The sequence below is a fragment of the Elgaria multicarinata genome, chromosome 2 (genome assembly GCF_023053635.1).
Source record: "Elgaria multicarinata webbii isolate HBS135686 ecotype San Diego chromosome 2, rElgMul1.1.pri, whole genome shotgun sequence".
In the NCBI taxonomy this organism is placed as follows: Eukaryota; Metazoa; Chordata; class Lepidosauria; order Squamata; family Anguidae; genus Elgaria; species Elgaria multicarinata.
The window spans coordinates 78,559,435-78,574,263 of record NC_086172.1 but is presented as its reverse complement, the minus strand read 5'-3'; positions in this window follow the sequence as shown (position 1 = coordinate 78,574,263).

Here is a 14,829-nt window from a genome sequence, read left to right as displayed (position 1 = left end):
AAATCATAAACTGGGATAATAAGATCCCAGAGGCCACGTGAAGACCAAGAGGGACAAGAGCCAAAGAACAAACTAAAACTTTATAACAGTTCAGAAAAGTATTCATAGAAGACTATTATGCTCTCTTTGATTCCTCGCACCCAACTCTTGACTATGCTTGTGCAAAGTTTTTTGGGTCTTTTTGGCATGCTTCCAGGTGCCAGGCCATAAGTATCAGAGGTGGTGTAGAATCAGTGTGCCTAACTGTCACAAGTCACGTGGGTTCTCTGCTGACCCTTATGCAGATTGCTGCTAATCTAAACAGCAGCCCAAGCAATTCATGGATATAGTATACTGTAGATGTCATACTCCAAATGACAGATTGCCCCACAATTGCCACTAAAATCACACAACTGTTTCTGTTGTTGTTGTTGTTTTCTGGCACATCAGTTTAGCACGACATTGCACAACTTGGATTTCTTATCATGGGCAAAACCTGCCATCCTGTGTGCTGTTGCTCAATTCACTTGAACCAAACTATGGCAGTGGGATTTCAGAAGTAGCAGGGAGAAAGAAGTTAAAGGTATGTCTATGTGTAGTAGGGGTGTGTACTCCGCACCGGAAAGATCTGATAACCACAAATGTCCGTGGAGCATTCAATCTTACAGGGCAGAGATTGGCTGCTTCTAAACCCATAGAATAATTTCAGAGCTGAGATGCTCCCAATTGGAGTTTCTAACGTCTCTGAAATTATTTGACTGTTTAGTGTGTGTGTGTGGTGTGTCTAATTGAAAACCTCCCAATAAGGAACGTTGTTGGGGTAGTTTTGATAATTGATATTGACATCAGTGGCAAACCAATCAGGAATTGCCACAGCGCTGTCTGTGACCATGTTCTCCTCCAATAGCAGTGTTTGTGGGAGGGAATGCCAATCATTTTTCTCGGTTCTCGGTCTGGCGGCATTCATTTCGGTCAGAGAGAGATTGAGAAGAGAGAGAGAGAGAGTGCAAAGATACCATTTGTTTAGCATTTCTTGCATAATGAATTTATTTAGGAGAGGGAGAGAGAGAGAGACCTGTTGTTGTTTTTCATTTTGCTGTCTTTAATGCTTCGTTCATTTGAGCTGTTCCACCCCCAGCATGCGCATGTCCAAAAATCTTAAGAAATCCTTTTTTAAAGACTTTTCTTTGAATTGTTCCTTCAAATATTCTTTTAAGCCGATTCAAGGTAGCTTTGTGCATGTGTCTGTTCTGTTCTTTAACTTAAAAATAAAAAAGCCATTTCACTTGAAATCCTTCAAGACAGCCCACTGTCTGTGTCACTATTGTTTGATTTACTTCCCCTATTTAAAAAAAATCTTGTTGTACTTGTACGTTTGTGTGTTTTAGGGTTGTGCAGTGCACATAAGCAGTACACAATAAAGCACATTTGATAACATTCCATGAGGCATGGGAAACACTGACTGCTGGTGGTAGTTCTGGCTGTGGGAGAGAGGGGGAGTGCAGGGCTGGTTGGTTACACATTTCTGCTCAGTTTCATAGAAGTCATCCACAGTGTGACAGTGCTGTTGGGCTGGCATCATCAGTGAGCAAGCTTCTAAACCTGAGTCAGGCAGATTTTTTATTTCAGTTAAACTATTACTCTTATGGGCTGGCTGGGCTTCCAATGCAGGGTGGGGCTCCTTGTCATCATCGGCATTGTCCTCCTCCGCTCCAAACCATTGTTGACTTGACTCAAGGAGCAACAGTAACAGCAGAATATTACATAGCCAGCCATGGTCATCTGTATTGTAGCACTTTAGCACACATTTACAAAGTAAGAAAACTTCTCCACATTGGTCTTTCACAATCTTTTGATGGTGAAAGCAAATGTAACAGGTGCTCTGCCCCTCTTTCCTCCTCCCCTGGTGGCCCTCTCTGGGGGCAGGTGGAAGGCTCACCCCATGAGTAACCATCTTGATGCAAATGTCATCTGAGAGCCATGTGTAGGATGGAGGTTTTCAAAGGACAATAGTCTATTTGAAAGGCTGTCAGAGGACAATTCTCTATTTGAAGGTGTCCTCTGTTTGAAGAGCTGCTCAGCCCAGGTCCATTTTAAAGTTCAAGAATTTGAACCAGATTGGGTCATCTGTTGATTTTTAATAATTTTTAAAAATTATTAAAAGGGGCAGCAGGTCATGTTAGCAGTTGAAATCAATGGGATTTACTTTTGAGTAAAGCAAATCCACTAACCCTGCATGGAGGCTCCCTCCCTCCCTCTGTGGCTCCTCCTTAGGAAAGGGGTGCAGAAAGAGGGGAAATCTTTCCAGCCCCCCATTTCTCTTTCCTGCCCCCTTTTATCTCAGATCTAGGGGGTGTCAGGCCCAACTCCCAGCCGAGGAGAGGGGAGGACAAGCAGCCACCGATCATGGCTCCTTCTCTTGGAGAAGTGGGAAAGAAAGAAAGCTGGTGAAGTGGTGGTGGTGGTGTGCATGTGTGCTTGCTTGCATCTTCAAGTTCATGAACTACAGATGTGCTAGTTCCCTTACTCAAAAGTAAATCCCATTGATTTCAACTGCTAACATCACATGTTGGCTTACCTTTGAGGAAAGCCCATTGAACAGAGAGAGTCTTACTTCTGAGTAAACACATATAGATCAATGCCCATACACATGCAGATCATGTAAGGGGGGAGGGAGGTTTTCGGACAGCATGAATGGAGGGGGAGTTGTCCAGCTTACAACAACCAATAAACTGTAGAGGGAGGTACAAAGGAGATCAATGGGTGAGGCCACGGTGAAAACAAAAAGGTGTGAGAGTAAACCTCAGCGGGGTAACCAATGCGCTATAGGAGAGGTGTAAGTTTGCAAATTTTCATATGGTATAGAAGCACTATATAAACGAAGTAGGATAATTTGAGGGAGAACCACAATAAAAGGGTACGTGGGATGAAGGCTTGGGACTGAGTCCATATGGCGGTTTCTATAGTGCTACCTACAGTTAAACTAGAAATGCTGCAGCAAAACTTTGAGGTAGAGGAACCAACTACCTTGTGAAAGTTGTGCTACAAGCATTGATCTGGACAGGACCACCCACAACAATCTTTCAATTTTTACACTGGTGCTGTTTTTATTTTACTTTGGTTTTAAATTGTAGTTTTAAACTTCTAAAGGTTTTATATTGTGTTTTATTGTGCTGCATTTTATCGTTTTAATTGTTGTGAACTTCCCAGATTGCTTCAGCTATTGGATGGTATAGAAATAAATAAACTTACTGCTCTTCAACAAATTTTCCAAGCAAAACCCAAGACAAAATGCATAAATAAAATCTAATAACAGCATGTTTCAAAATTACATTAAGGGTGAAATCCTATTATTCAGATCTGTCAGATGAAGCTTGTAGGAACTGGTGTAAACCCCACTATCTCAGCAGATCTGAAGGTATGCTGCTGGTTTGATAATCTGTCTGACTATGCCAGCAGAGTTGCTCCATTAGCAAAGTTACATTAGGCAGTTTTTATTGTGCACTTGTGATTGCTCACTCACAGTAGTTTGCAAGTCCTTTACACAACACTGTCATCCTCCAAGGCCTCTCCCGTTCTTTGCAACCGTTTCCCCGGCTTTTTTTTTTTTAGATTGAAGAAAGTATGGTATTATTTAGAAATGGTGGGATGAGACATAGGGAAGGACACAGGCCTATGCTGCCTTCTTTGGGAGCAGCGAGAGAATGGGAAAAAGGGAGCTGGAAAGAGAAGGCACTAGGCCACAACAAAGAATCATACAGAGAAAACTATTATTTTGATTAACCTTTACGTGTTTCTCCTCTGTTCTTCCTAAACCTTAAGGTGAATATTAGCAGCTAACTGTTAGCAGGTCAACTTCAGCATCAGTGCCTTGTGGTTACTTAACAAAATTCCCTTGTACTGCTCTGGGTACAAGGACATCCATTCTTTGCATGCTGTTATCTGTGAAGTCTCTTCTCTATTGTGGGGAGGGCAATAGAGAGAAAGAAACAGCATCATGCAGTTATCTCTTCTCAAGCAGTGCATGCTTTTACCACCGCCTGTGTCATCAGAAAAAAATCTCTGGGTATTTCCACTTTGCTAGCCACATTTCCCCCCCAGAAATGACCACATTAAATCAAGAGATTTAAAATGATGTTACAGACAAAACACTGACATTCTTCCATCTTTGAAGACCTAGTTTGCAAGCATTTTTTATGATTTTGCCATCCAAGATGAGGAGAATGGCCCATGAGGCAGTTAGAGCCAGGCCATGGTGGGCTTCCAGTTGAGGCTTTCATTGGGCAATGGCCACCCTACCTCATTCACCACATTTTGCAGGGGGGAGGCAGACAATTTCATCTTCTGCTTATGAACTTCCTGTATTTTTTCACTGCTTCTTCCATCTTTACTCTCACTAGGAAAAATCAATTAAAAAGGAAAAGATGGAAAAGTTGGACAGGAGAAGCCCTCAATTCTAGAATCACACTATATCTTAAAATATTGTCTGTTTTTGTTTGCATTTTATGCTTTTTATGGTTTTAAATTTTGTATATTTCTTTTTAATGTTCACTGTTTTTAACTTTTGTAAACTGCCCAGAGAGCTTCAGCTATGGGGCGGTATATAAATGATGATGATGATGATGATGATGATGATGATGATGATGATGATGATGATGATAATAATAATAATAATAGAATGGGTTCGAATGAAACGATAGTCAACGGTAGATTAAATAGTCCATGGTAGACTAAATTGTCCACCATTGACTATTATGTCATCTGTGGGGCAAAACCCACCCCACGGTTGGTTATTTCAACTCTGCACAGCATTGATTATTGGAGTTGGTATAATCAGTGCTGTGCAGAGTTGTTTATCTGCACAATTGTTGATTATTGTGTCATCTGTCAGACACTGTTGATTATTTCCCCTGCCTACAGAGTCGCAAGGCAAGAGCAGCAGGGGAAATAATTCCAGCCTGGGAAATGCCAAGGAAGCCACCTATCGTCACGTCCCTTGGTGGGGCGTCACATTCCGCAGCTCCCCACGAGCTTCCTGGGATAGCCCCATTAGTTTTGAAGCTGGGGCTGGGAAGAGCTCCAGCCTAAGAATCAACACAAAGGGGTGTGCATGCGCTGTGCATATTATCCCCAGTCCGGGTATGGTATTCACTCACAGCACTAGCATTCCATTACTTTCGAGGCTGGGTGGGGGGAGCTGCTACTGGCAGCTCCCTCTCCCCTCAGCTTTGAAACTAATGGGACACTCTTGCTGCAGATGAATACCATACCCGGTCTAGGTATGGTATTCATCTGCAGCATGGGCATTTCCATTCGTTTCAAGATGGAGGGGAGAGGGAGCTGTCAGTGTCAGCTCTCCTGGCCCACCCCCATCCTCAGCCTCTAAAATAATGGGAATAGACGCATTGTGGATGAATACCATACCGCATCGTGTCTATCCCCATCAAAACCAATGGGGAAGGAGGAAGAGGAGGCATGGAGCGCAATTCCATCGCACTGCTCCACCACCTCCTTCACCGCCGGGCCATAGAAACAAGGGAGTGGGCAGCTCTAGCAACCGTTACTAGAGCCATCCCCCTCCTTGTTTCTATGGCTCTGGTGGTGGCATGTCTCTCTCCATAGGCACCACCACAAGAACCAGCATGCAGATCTCCTCAGGATTTCCCAGCATATTTTGTTTTACTAAAATGCAGCCATGGTGGCAAGGCCCCATATTTGATTGTACTAGTGGACACTTGACAAGGAGGAGAGGGTGTTAAACCCTTCCTGCTATCTTATTTACTTATCTAAATAATCCACTCAAAGCTGCTGACAACCACACTTCATGGAGCTATCATCTCCAGAAGTTTATCTTGCAATCTCAGCCATTTTCCACCCATTCCACCCTCCAATTAAGCTCTAAGACTAGCTCCAGATCTACACCAAATAGGATATGACACTTTGAAAACGGTTTGAAATCTGTATATGGAGTGTGTCCTGGGCCCCAATAGTTGTCAATACTGTTATAAACCATTTTAAAACAGTAGTGTAGATCCTGCCTAGAAGTAAGTCTGTTAGTGATTGGGGAGGGGATGGGAAGAAGAGAATCAATGCAGGAAAAGTACATGGGGCACTTGCCACCGAATTCAGCTTCATTTATTCTAATTTTTAAAAGGATCTTTCTAGCCTTTATATACATTTGAAAGTGTGTGGAGAAGGACTGTGAAATCTCAAAATGTTCTGTAGTTGATGTCAGGCTTCAAGTGCCCTGCATCCTTTCTTACCGCTTCCCTGTTTATCAAAATCAGAATAAATTATGTGTAATAGAAAAAATATATAGTGCAATATTATGCAAAGTAATGAAAATCTCTTAATTTGTAGAATTTTGACTGGTCACAACAGTGGTCAGCTTGACAGTCTGGATCCCCTGCAATAAATGACCAACAACTGTGCATTCGAGAATATCTGGAAAGCTTCCTGCAGTACATAGAAAAGTAAGGAGCCCATGCCTACCATGCCAATAAAATCAGTCATACTTGAGGCTTTGCTGCCATCCTGTGGTCATTTGTTTTATTCCCGAGCAGAAGCTGTGATACAGCAAAAGCAACAAAACCTTTTGTGACTAGGGATATATATGCTATGACTTGCTTATAACTAGAACATGCCCTGTTCGCAACCCCATATACAAATGTGATTACTTTTCGGGGGAAACGCTCATATTCCCAACCTTGCGATCACATCCGAAAAAATGCATTGTTGTTTTCCACACACACATAAATATACAATTTCATGCTTTAGTCAGTGGGAGGAAAGTGCAGATTTTGGTGTGTACTTTTCAAAAATGTACACTTTTCCTGTTTGGATTAGAAGATATACAGGTCACTAACGGAAACGGGTGCAAGGTGGACCGAGCTTTGCAGTGGAGCTTAGGGAATTTCGGCTGACTCTCCCATCACTGTTTGTGACACTTTAAAGACAAACAGGTTTAGGGTGCAATCCTATGCATGTTAGACGGGGAGTCCGACAGCTCCCAGCATTCCCCAGCCAGATATCTGAAGTATTACTACATAACTACATACATGAGGGGAAAGTATTGTAAATAGTGTCAAAAGGCCATGAAATGCAAGAAGTGTAAGCCTGGACTCAGAAATTCTGTGAACAGAGTTCTGCTCGTGGGATACTCCCGGTGGTCAAAGGGGAGGATATTGAGGCAATTTTCACCAATTGCCCCTCCGGAACAGTGTGGGAGGTGGCACTGCAGTTTCAGAGGAAGGGGAAATTGGCCCAAATCACCTCCCCCTTTCCACCAGCAGGAGCTTTGACTGAATCAAAGACTTTTCTGCCAAAGCCAAAGTCTGTATTTGAATTTATTGAGGACACAATGGCAACCAAGAGTTTTTTGACCCACTACAGGTGTTAGTTAAGTTAGAATGGAAAAGCTAGGGAAGTTGTGTTTATCAACATAAAATGGGGGGGACCCATTTTTTGTTATTTCATCCAAAGAGCTCTAGGCACTACCTGAAACCTAGGGCTTGTCTTGATGAAGGGTTTTCCCCAGGGTGGATTTGAAGTGGTGGCAGGTCATCTACACGATGCAGCCGCCATTGCGAAGCCATCCGGGATCAAACCACAGAAACTCCACTTAAGGAAAATCGGGCACTTACCCCAACTTTTTTGGTTGCAGAGCTGATGGCGCCCCCTGATTGGTCACCATTGGATGGGCTGGACAAGGAAGGGCCGCATATCACTGTAAATAAATAAATAAGAACGGTGGAGGAAAGGAACAGAGTAGCTGGGAGGCTGCCGCTGCCCACCCTCTGACCTCCCTCCAGCTGCCTCATTGCTTCCCTCTCCCATTTTTTAATTTTATTTTTTTAATCTCTAGATGCAAAAGTTCACATCTACAGATTAAAAAAATGCAGGGAGGAGAGGAACGGGGTAGCTAGGAGGCCGCCACCGGGCCAAGCACTGGGGAGGGCGGAGGAACAGGGCAGCTAGCTGTCCTCCCTCTGACCTCCCTCCAGCTGCACCATTGCTTCCCCCCCCCATTTTTTTCGCATCTACAGATTTAAAAAAAAAAACTGCAGAGGGGAGAGGAATGGGACAACCAGAGGGAGGTCAGAGGGAGGAGAGCCGGCTGTCCGGTTCCTCCCCCCCCCCCCTTGGTGTTCAGCCCAGCGCCAGCAGCGGCAACTCTGCATTGGCGCTCCTTCTCATGCAGATGCCAGGAAGGAGTGCCAATGCAGGAGCCCAAGGCCTTGCGGTGCAGGCGCACCACAGTCCAGACCGGGGCCTACATGGTACCTAATAGAGCCAAATCTTAATCAGGCTGCCCTCTCCTCCTACACTCCATTTTAAGACTGGGGCTAGCAGCCTGAATATCAACATACTGAACTATCACAAGTACCAATAGACCTGTTGCATAAAATAACTCCTAGTCATTCCAAAACCACCTTACCAGGTGGGACAGGAGGACATATATAAAAGCTACTAACTTGGCAAACAACTTGAGTTCAGTACGCTTTTTAAAGCCTTTTAAAAAGCAACAGAATGGTGGCTAAGACGATTCAAAAACAATTTTTTGTACTTTATGCTTATGTAAATTTTAGTATACCACTGAAGAAGACCGTATGGGGTCGAAACACATTTGGTTTTGGTTTTATTGCTTATTTTTGTTTTATTGCTTATGGCTTGTATTACGTTTCCTGATGGTTTTATGTAATACCATACAGTTCAGATTTATTTGTACTATATTGAACACTTTTGTCACATAGTATATTAAAGACATCTTAAGTATTCCACTTCCATGACTATTGATAGTGGAACGCTTAGCAGTTCCCCCCCCCCCCTTTTCCCTAGTTCATCATTTTAACCTTAAGGGGTTAGGCTAGGTTTTTTGCTTCTTTGTCACAATGATTTCCTTTCTATGTATATATGTGTATACATATGTGTGTGAAGCGGATTATAACTCATCATCCTGAAGGGGGTACATTTATTTAGTTTTAATAATTGGACAGAGCAACTCTATGCTCTCCGGAAATCCAATTCCAAAAAGATGCCCAGCAGAGCAGTAGGAGTGATGTAGGTGATCTTCACTTCTCTGCCCTCCTTTCTGTTGCTTTTCTCACTAGTTGCCCTTTTGAGCATGTCTAATGGAGAGGCGGGGGCAGAGCCGGGAGGCTTCAGCGTATTGGTTATCCTCAGTACCTCTCCACCCTTCCCTCTTCCTCCTCATTTGCATCCTCACCTAAGATCAGAGCTCCAAACCTCAAGTGAAGAAGCCACTACAGTACTTTCTGCTGTGTTGTAATGGGCGGAAGGAAACAAACCCCCATTCAGATTCTCACTTATGAGGTTGTAACGGTAGGCTTCATCCCACGTACCTGTTTCCCTTGAATTATCCCCTACTGCGTTTAGCTGTCATTGTTGTTGTTGTTGCTGTTGTTGCTAGCTAAATCACACCCCGGGCGGCAGCGCTCCTAAGATCCTTTGCACACCAGGGAAAGGGTTTAAGGGGGGAAATGTAAAAAGAATAATAAAAAAATCAAAGAATGACCCAATCCGATTCAAATTTGGTATGCTTAAAGCTCTCCTTAATATCTATTACTGTGCCATTTTGATGTTTTTATCTTTAAAACTTACGCAGATGTAAGCATTTGTTTATTTTTTCTTTAAACATATCAAATCCTGCTCCTGCGCCCCCAGTGGCCGCTCAGAAAACAACAAATTATTCGCTCCAAAAGTAGTACCAAAATAGGTCGGGTCTTTTGGCTTTATAGCACAATTAAAGCAGGATGCATGGGAGTACTTCACAGTCAAAGCAGATTATAAAGTGGAAAACTTCAGAGTCCTTTGCAGGCAATACGCAGTGACTGCACAGTATAACGCTGGTGTGATAAAGCTCAGTGTCTACACCCTCCAAAGGGGAACTCCAAAACATCCTATGGTCCCTAGGATACTTTCCCAAGGACCACTCCTTAAGGCTGCAATCCTGTACACACTTCCCTGGGAGTAACTTACTTATGAGTAAACATACATAATATTGCATTGTATATGTGACCAGCAAGCATCACTGTGAAGGACAAAGTTGAAGACCAATAGAAATGTGAATCTGTACAAAAAATTATCAGCCTAAATCAAAAGGTGTTGATTTGTTGTAAATTAAAATACTTTAATGGAATCATTATTAGTTAGTATTTCTACACTACATTTCAGCATACAAAGTGGTGAGTGCATGTTTTCATTCTTATTTTATTGCTCTATCCTCAGAATAATCCAAGACTGGTTAGTCAATGAGGTTTAAGGTTATGGAATTTGGGTTTTATATTTCCTGTTCCATCATGTAAACACTTTTAAAATCCAAACTGAGTCATTAGTAGCGACAGCGTAGGAAGGATTCTGCTGCATTTATCCTATTGTCTTTGATGGGCCTTCCTGCAAGACAGTGCAATGTGCAAATACAATGACTGAGCATGTGCAAATATGAAGTTAACACATCACAGATAACGAATCAGTAATAAGGAATTTATTCACCACAGGATGGCAGTAAAATCCCAGAGAAAGGATCTCTTCAGTCTGCAATCTGAAGCCGGTTGGCAAGGAATGAAAAAACCCTCTTAGGAGGACCAAGCTGCAAGGCTCCAGAGTGCTGCATTTGGACTGCATTTTTCATTTGCCAATGTAGACTTCAATGTAGACTCAACTTTGAAGCTGAAAAGATCATTCTAAGAGGCTCCATAGATCCAGCAAAGGATTGCCAAGACCAGGCCCTGGGGACCACTATACCTGATGGAACGCCTCTCTCGACATGAACCTACCCGTACTGCACTCAACATCTAAGGTCCTCCTCCAAGGGCCTACTCTGAGGGAAGCTCGGGGGATGGCAACAAGGGACAGGGCCTTCTCAGTGGTGCCCCCCCCCCAATTATGGAATGATCTCCCCAACAAGGCTCGCCTGGAGCCAACATTGTTATCTTTTCAGCGCCAGGTCAAGACTTTTCTCTTCTCCCAGGCATTTAACAGCATTTAACAGCATATGCTGAGTTTTTAACTGACCCAAGAATAGTTGTTTTAAATGGATGTTGTTGTTGTTTATACTTTTGGTGGTTTTAAATTTTGTATATCTGTTTTTAATGTTCATTGTTTTTAACTTTTGTAAACCGCCCAGAGAGCTTCTGCTATGGGGTGGTATATAAATGTAATAAATAAATAAATGCTTAAAAAGGAAAAATCCATTAAAGGTGCAATCCTTTGCATGTTTAGGCAGAGAAAAAATGTCCTACAACTTCCAGCATTGCCCATCCAACAAGTAGGACTTTTTTTTTCAAGTCTAAACATGCCTTGGATGACGCCCTAAATGCAACTTCTCCATCCCTATGGAACTGTGATGGGGGAAACCACATGTTGAGAAATAATGTCTTCTGTGCCCTTTTTAAAAGAATAGGATCTCTCTCAAGCAGCAGTGAAGGACTGGACCAGATAGAGAAATAAAATAACAATTAAGTTTCAGGGCCTCACAGCCCTGGAGGGAACCAACTGCCCAGGGAGGAGCAAGTGAGGAAGCAAAACTCATTTTATTCCTGAAACCTTGATTTAAGGAAACGTACAATGCAAACCTGCACATGCTCAGAGTATTTAGTTTGGCAAACACTTTTGCTGTTGTTGTTCTAACAGACCAAGAACACAGAAGCAGATTTCAAGCATGGAATGGCGGTTGGGGGGGGGGGGAGAGAAATGTTAGTTTGTGTGCCTCTTAAAGTGGGGCCCACAAGACCGTTAGGTCTAGGGTCTAAAATTACCTAGCTGCTCCACTACTCTCAAGGTCTGGGCCTGGTGACCCTAGTTTCCCTTGAAGCTCTGTAACTCGATGCTAGGGAAGAGGGCGAACTGGGGCAAAATGAAAATGAACCTTCATCTGGGGTTGGACATTCTGGTTTACCAAAAGGCAACTATTAAAATTATCAAGGGCCTGGAGCAACTCCCCTATGAGGAAAGGTTACAGCAGCTGGGATTGTTAAGCTTAGAAAAAAGGCGAATAATGAGGGGACATGACAGAGGTGTATGAAATTATGTGTGGCATGGAGAAAGTGGATAGGTTGACGTTTTTCTTCCTCTCTCACAATACTAAAACCCGGGGTCATCCAATGAAGCTGATTGGTGGGAGATTCAGGACAGATAAAGAGTTTGTTCAAACGACATGCTAAGCCTTGGTTAGGCCACTAAACTTTTTTGCAGCAAATGATTATTGAGCGTGTTTAAGCCATAGTTACGTAGCTACTATGGTTAGGAATGGTTCATAGTACAACCCACCAACCCACAATGTTTATAAGACATGCTAAGTCATTGATCACGAAGCACACTAAGCTCAAAATGCTTAACCACCGTGGCTTAGTGTGGCATCTGAACAGGGTCAATAGGATGTACTTCTTTCTTCACACTGTGCATAATTAAACAATGGAATTAACTTCCAGAAGATGTAGTGAGAGATGGCCACCAATTTGGATGGCTAAAAGAAGTGGATTGAGCAAATTCATGGAATATAAGATTATTGATGGCAACTAGGCTGATGGCTATATGCTACCTCCAGTATCAGAGGCAATAAACCTATGCACACCGGTTGCTGGGGAACATGGGTGAGAGAGTGTTTTTGCAGTTATGTCTTGCTCATGAGTCTCCCCTCAACAGACAAAATGCTGGACTAGATGAACCCTTGGTCTGATCCAGTATGGCTCTTCTTATGTCTATGAAAAATCTGCCCCCTCATTCATGTAGTGGGATGTGAAACTGTAGAGCTGCCCAACATTATGTGGGTGTGTAGGATGCATAACCTTTGTAGCTAATAAAGTAGACTGTGTTGTGAGTCACTGCACATTCTGTCTTGGACTTTGGTTGGTTTTCATGACTGTAAGGCAGGGCTGGGCAACATGCAGCTCTTCCAAGGTTTTTGGACCAAAACTTCCATCATCTTTCACCTTTGGCTATTCTGGCTAGGGCTGGTGGGAGCTGCAGTCCACCAACATTGGGAGAGCTACACATTCCCCACCCCTGCTGCACAGGAGCTGTAAGAATGAGTTGATTCTGGGTTTCCACTCAGGAGCTGTGGTGTTGCCCTTTAAAAGTTACATGGCTGCTGGAGACAAGGCAGATGGAGCTCCTCTTGCCCCAACTTGGGACCAGGATACCTAGAAGACCGCCTTCCCTTATATACACCCAGGCAACATTTGCGCTCTTCAGAGGAGGCTGTATTGTCTCCTGCTGCCTCATAACCTTCAAAGAGAAATTAAACATTTCCAGGTCGCAATCTGGTAATGCTAGTTGACTCCATTGTACATATATCCAGAGCATAAGCATCTGTACAACACATTAGGATTACAAAGGCTAGAGCAGGGGTGGGCAACTTGTGGCCCTCCAGATGTTGTTGGCCTGCAACTCCCATCAAGCCTAGCCAGCATAGCCAATACTGAGGCATTTTAGGACTTGCAGGCCAACAACATCTGGAGGACTACAAGTTGTCTGTCCCTAGTCTAGATCCTGAGAGCACAGCCATAGCTGCATTTTGCACACCCTGGGCCTGTGTTTATCATTCTTTCTCGTAATTCATTTTGTCTTGCAATTTCTGTTCTGTTTGTATGGCATAGCTTAGCACAGCGGAGACTGGTGGTTCCAATTTCATTCGGGCTGTGAATCCATTCTAGGTTTCAGCCAGAACTCTAAAAGAGCTATCCAAGGTGCTGAAGCCTATCCCCCAATAGCTTCAGCAACTTGGATAGCTCCTTTAGAGTTCTGGCAAGTTCTGACTGAACCACAGAATGGATTCACACTGGCCTCCAGTAACTGATTCCAAATTTAACATTCAAGATTCTTCCCTACCGTGTGTGCGTGTGTGTGTGCGTACGTGCGAGAGAGAGAGAGAGAGAGAGAGAGAGAATCACCATAGACATTTTATCTGCACACCCTCTGTGAGTGTGTCGTGGTCAAGACCCTCTGTTACCCATCCCTATTTAAGCCTGCCTCCTTTTTACTAGCTCTGCTACTGTGCTTTTAGCAGCAGCCTGGCACACAACCCTGTAGGAAGTGAAGCATTCTCTGATATGGAAATGAGTTATGAGGAAAACTTCACCAGTTAGATTTTGGTCTGCTAGGCTGCTGTTAAAGGTGGAGGGTATGGGGCAGTTACAAAGGTATCAACTCTATCCTTAATGGGTATTCCTGAAAGAACACCTGTATTTTTAAGAATTGCCCCAAGGCAACGTTTCACCAGATGCAACTTCCTATGCAATTCTTTAAAGCTACATAAGCCCCCACCCGCAACTCATATTTCACTGCTGTTTTAGTTCATTGTTTCATAGATTTACTTCATTTGTTGGGCTTCTTATGGTGAGAAAGGCAGGACTTAATATGGAAAACAATGACTTATAGTTTCTTAATTATTATTTATTATTATTTTACCCTTCCCTTTGACGCTTTGGCTGAGACCATTATATTTTCTTTAAGGAGAGGTTTGAAGATCAGAGCCTCCGTGATTAGAGAGAAATCTATGCCTGTGATAACAAGAACCAGCATGACTTGGGGGCAAGTGTAATGGCCCATTAAGATTAACAGGGCAGTTCATTCATGTTGAACTCAAAGAAGTAGGCAAAGGCAAAGCAAGTATAGGCCAGGTTGCCTTCTGTGATATTTCCCTGGCCACAGGTCTCATCATGGGGAGGAGTAAACCCAGGGAATGGGTTTCCCATCCTCTATCTTGACTCCTCCATTGGTCCCCTTTGTATGTTTAACAGCTGCCCCACATGCAGGTGTCAAATTTACAGTCTTTGTCCACGTTGTCAGGGAATCAGAAAGCAGCCCATGGCTCTATAAAATAAAGTTCAG